Here is a 5,487-nt window from a genome sequence, read left to right as displayed (position 1 = left end):
GAAGTTCCTTTAAGAATTTTGCTGAGTTGGGCATCTGCGAAAGAACTTCAATAAAGGGTAAGTTAATATGTAATTTCTTTAAGAGTTTGACAAATGTACCGAATTGTTCTTCTGTTCTATCTTTCATCATCGCTTTAGGATATGGCACACGAGGTTCATGATTTATACTTACCTGTTTGGGATCATTATTGTTTACCTCTTCTCGTCCTTTGTTCATCGCGTTGTCTTGCTGTATTTCTGGCTCAGGTGTAATGAATCCTTCCGTATCTTGAGTGCTTATTGCATTGAGGTGTTCCCTCGAATTAGGTTCAGTATTACTTGGTAGGATACCTTGTGGTTGTTTAGAGATTAGTTTGGACAACTGACCTATCTGAGTTTCGAGTCCTTGGATCGATGCTTGTTGATTCTTAAGTGCTGTCTCGGTATTTTGGAATCACATTTCTGACATTGAGATAAATTTTTCCAACATCTCTTCAAGGTTCGATTTCCTTTCCTGTCGGTAGGGTGGTTGCTGAAATCCTTGGGGAGGTGGGCCCCTTTGATTTCTTTGGTTTCCTTGGCCTCCCCATGAAAAATTTGTATGATTCCTCCAACCTGCATTGTAAGTGTTACTATAAGGATTATTTTGAGTTCGAGGATTATTACCCATATAATTGATTTGCTTGTTTTTCATGTTCTGTCCGTAGGGTGGGTACTCAGAGTTCGCCATGCCTCCTAAATTTGAGTCGCACTGCATCACTGGGTGTACCTACGTAGAACCATATAAATCAACAATATTTTTATTTAAGCGTTCTACCTGATTAGTAAGCATGGTAACCATATCAATATTGAAAACACCGGCGGCTTTTGTTAGCTTTGTCCTCATGACTTGCCACTGATAGTTATTCAGAGACATCTCTTCGATAAACTCGTAGGCCTCTTCAAGTGTTTTATTGTTGATCGTTCCACCAGCTGCTACATCAATCATTTGCCTTGTTGAGGGATTCAAACCGTTGTGAAAGGTTTGAACTTGTAGCCATAGAGGTAACCCATGGTGAGGAAACCTTCTCAATAAGTCCTTGTATCTCTCGCATGCATCGTAAAGTATTTCTAAATCCATCTGCACAAAAGAAGAAATATCATTCCTCAACTTTGCTGTTTTAGCCGGCGAAAAATATTTAAGTAAAAATTTTTGGGTCATTTGTCCCCAAGTAGTAATTGACCCTCGTGGTAACTAGTTCAACCACTGTTTAGCTTTGTTTCTCAATGAGAAAGGGAACAACCGAAGGTGAATGGCATCATCAAAAATGCCATTAATTTTGAAAGTGTCACAAAACTCCAGAAAATTCGCCAAGTGAGTGTTGGGATCCTCATCCTGCAAACCATCAAATTGAACAAACTATTGTATCATCTGAATTGTGTTAGGTTTCAGTTCGAAATTATTTGCAGCAATAGCAGGTCTAACTACACTAGATTCAGTTCCTGTTAAAGAAGGTCTAGCATAGTCATACATGGTACGTGGAGCAGGATTTTGAGTAGCCGCAATTGCAGGAGGCAGCTGATCACCTAGGTTTTCCGCCATCTCTTCGGTTGGGGTTTGAGTATCATCTTCTTGCTTATTCTCCGTGTAGCGTAAACTACGCCTTATTTCTCTTTGATTTTTTTGAATTGTATGATTGATTTCTTTGTCAGAGAGCAATGGTCCTGACGGGTTTCTTCTAGTCATAAACTATAAAACCTTGCCAAGAGAGAAAAAGTAAATTAATAAATAATAAAATAAAATAAGATTGCAAGAAAAATAAATGGCTAAAGTAATAAAAATTTAGTGTTCCTAATAATCCAGTTCCCCGGCAACGGCGCCAAAAACATGATCGCGTGATTCGTAACAAGTAATAAATATTTATAATGAAGATCAAACCTAGACTAACTATTATCACGACGAAAAGGAAAGCATACCTATCGAACAATAGTATAGTAATGGCAAGACCGGGATATCGTACCCAAGGGAACCAAAAGTACTAGTAATAACTATCTTTTTATTATCTAGCCTAAGTATAAAAGGGTTTGTTTTAATTAACTAATTATTTAAACTAAGAACTCATAGAGAAAAGAATTGGGGAATTGCTTTTGGGAAAATTGATTGACTTGAGACAATACCTATGGGAAAGATCCACTTAGACTGTACTTGTTATTCTGGCTCCGAATCGGACAATTTATTCATTCAACTTGTTGCATATAGATCCCTAAGTTATGTTATTATCCCTATTCAAGACTAATAACGTCTAAGCCCTAGATTGAATAACCGAGACTTTTCTCTAATTAACACTCTAGGGTTGCATTAACTCGATCTATGGATCCCCTTATTAGATTTCACCCTAATCCGGCAAAATCTTGTCACCCTATTTCTAGGCGTACAATCAACTCCACTTAATTATGGAAAATGTACTCTTAGATAGGGTCTATTCCTCCTCTGAATAAGAGCGTGTCTTGAATTAGTATCCTGGGATATCAAAGCAAGAATTAAGAACACATAATTAAGAAGAAGTTAAATATTTATCATACGATTCAGAAAATAATAACAAGATTCGTCTTAGGTTTCATTCCCCTTAGGTATTTAGGGGATTTAGTTCATAACTAAATAAGAAAACATCTTAGAAGAATAAAGAATACCAAACATAAAGAAAACCCAAAACTCCTGAAGGGGAATTAAGGAGAGATCTTCAGTCTTGATGATGAATCCGGCTTCTGAGATGGATCAATCGGCTTCCTTGGGGTAATTCCTTAGCCTTCTTCTCCGTTTCCCTTTTTCTCCTCCTCTAGTGCGTATTTATAGCCTTTGGAATGCCTAGAAACCCACTAAAGTGGCCTTTTCTAAATTGGACTTATCTTGGGCTTAGCAGGGACACGGCCGTGTGACGTGATTGCCAAGCTGTGTTCTGTAACGCCCCAATTTTCGAGAATTCTGTGAGTGTTGGAAAATTTTAAATTTTGGTGTTCTATCTGCTTGGCGTAGATTTAATCAGGTTAGTGGGTCTCTAGAGGGCCCAAGTTTAAGTTAAAATCTTTCAATTTTAGTTAATTTTAATTCAACAAAAGCCAAAAATCCCACTCTCTTAGGGACTTGGCCGAATAGTGAGATCACTGAAGGCTCGACTTTTGTTATCATTTGAGGGCTTAGATCAGCATCAGAATTGAGTAGAAATTAATTGGGATCATTGACCGAAGGAACCGGTGGTATGTCTTTGCAATCTAGTCTTTATTTCGTATCTTAGAAAAGCCGAAACCCCTAAAGGTTAGGGAGGCTGCGACTTGGACTGGTAGCCCTAAGGGGTTGTGATAACTGTTTTGTCTTGATAATAATATGACCTAGTGGCTTCTGATCAAGGGCTTCAACAGGATCTAAGTCTAGTCGCAAACTTCGGCAAAGGTAGGATTGCTAGTGCCTAAGGTGTTATGGCCGAATAAGGTAAGGAGATATTATGAAGTTCATTTCGGTAGTAGATTAACGTGGTAGTAATATAATTGTAGGTAGTTCGAGCATGGATCTCGTCAACGAATCATCATAAAATAGGTGTGTAACTGACACCCTTTCTTAGTCTAGATCGGTAAAAGCCGAAAAGCCGAAATGTCTAAAAACCGGTATTTTGTAGATTTACGAGTGTGCGAATGCTCGTGAGGTAAATCGATTAATGTTTTTGGTAAGCTGCAATGTTTGGACTGCAAAGTGCATGATTTCTGTGCCCTCGATATTTTTGGGCTTATTGGGCCAAAATTGGAATAAAGGGCCAACGGGCCCAATTCGGTAAGAACCCTCGGTAAGTGATTCTGTTAGTACGTGAAAGGTAGGAATATGCATGAAAAACCATAAATAGATAAATCACTGAAATACCTTTAAAATGTGGAAAATTTACAGTTTTACCCCTGGGAGACAAAGTACCGAAATACCCCTAGGAGTAAATTGACCTAAATGCATGTTTGACTGTTGTTATTTACTGCATGCCATGTTGTTATTATCTGATGCATGGGACTGGGATATTGATGGAGGAAGTACTGAAAGTGGCTTGTCCACATACTGGATGCTTTGCCTCAATTTATTGTTAACTGAGCAGCAAGGTTGCAACTGTGGAGTGTAAGGCTAGGTGGGTCGAGTTATTCCCCACATGGAGTGTAGGGCTGGTACGGGTGGAGTGTAGAGGTTGGTGGATTGAGTAGTCTCCCCAAATGGGCTTGCATGTATTTTGAAATGAGCCTATGGGTCGTATTGTTATCTGAATAAGGGGCTAGGGCCCAGTTTAATGTAATCTGAAAAGGGCTCTGGCCCAGTATCACTGTTATTTGAATGGGCTTAGGCCCGATGGGCTTGAGCTGACCTGGGCTTTGAATGGGTTTTCCTTACACACTGAGTTTCCAAACTCACCCCTTTTTTAACCTTATAGGTGGGCCTTGATGTGGGTGTCTTGGAGCCGGAGGGGATTATATTATTTTTAATAACTTTATTCTGGCAGATAATAATTCAAATGGGCTAGACTTAGGGCGCGATTTCAAAACAATACTTGTTTTTAAAATAACACGACGTCACGAATATTTGATTTATCAAAGATAACCACTCAAAGAAGTTTCAATCCGTTATAACCAAGTGTGGCAATTGATGTGGGCATGTCTAGGATTGGATCCAATCGGAGAGCTTGGTACTTAAGCAGCCTTCATGGCTCACCTCCTCTGTTATAGATACCAACCTGGTGCCTAGCTTCTATTCCCTTGGTTATCTTAACAAAACTCGGCTTTTAAAACACTTCAAAGGGAACATGGGTTTTTAACTTCAATGTGGCACGTCAGATTCGACCATAACGTCTGGGCCGGGTTTGGGGTGCTACATTTAGTGGTATCAGAGCCAGGTTGCAACAACTCAGCTATGGATCGGGTCCAAAAAGGGTTTTTAAAACTTTATGCCAAAAAGGGTATTTTTGGAAAAACTTGACTTTTGAAAATAAATTTTCTATTTAAAAGGGGATAATCTCCGAACTTGTTTTTTTAAATGTTTGAAAAATGGATTTCAAAAAGCCTAAACCTTTTGAGTTTATCTGAAACCTGATGAGGTGGCACACTGAATCCCCGGCACCAAGGCTGTAAGTACATTTCTGTTTTACATACTGAATTGTACTGTAGTTAGTACTAAGCCTTAGTGATAGTACTATAGATAATGTAGCATAAAGGCTACAAAACTGAGACTGTAGGGTAAACTAAGCCCTAGGAAACAGAGACAGTAGCTAAACTGTGGTTACGCGAGAACAACTCTGAAACCTTATCTGTTCATAAGATATTCTGTGATAAACAGTGGAAACAGTAAACTAACTGCATAAAATTCGTAATCAGATAAATCAATATAAGTACGAGAGCTATTCGGGGAAGAGGCCGTGGTCGAGGCCGATGTAGTACTCAAGCTGGATCTTCGTCTTCTGAGCACATACCTGCTGGGGTAGCACGACCACCACCGGTGGATGAGAATGG

At 39.2% G+C, this 5,487-nt stretch overlaps 1 non-coding gene across 1 annotated transcript; it reads left to right on the top strand.

Moving 5' to 3' along the window:
* Positions 1–1,025: 1,025 nt before the first annotated feature.
* On the top strand, positions 1,026–1,132 carry LOC121217254 (small nucleolar RNA R71). The gene has a single exon (XR_005913366.1). It is a non-coding gene; the product is annotated as a small nucleolar RNA R71 (small nucleolar RNA).
* Positions 1,133–5,487: the final 4,355 nt, after the last annotated feature.

The sequence above is a fragment of the Gossypium hirsutum genome, chromosome A02 (genome assembly GCF_007990345.1).
Source record: "Gossypium hirsutum isolate 1008001.06 chromosome A02, Gossypium_hirsutum_v2.1, whole genome shotgun sequence".
In the NCBI taxonomy this organism is placed as follows: Eukaryota; Viridiplantae; Streptophyta; class Magnoliopsida; order Malvales; family Malvaceae; genus Gossypium; species Gossypium hirsutum.
Note: the sequence above shows the minus strand (reverse complement) of the source record. Positions and strands in the feature narration are given on the sequence as shown.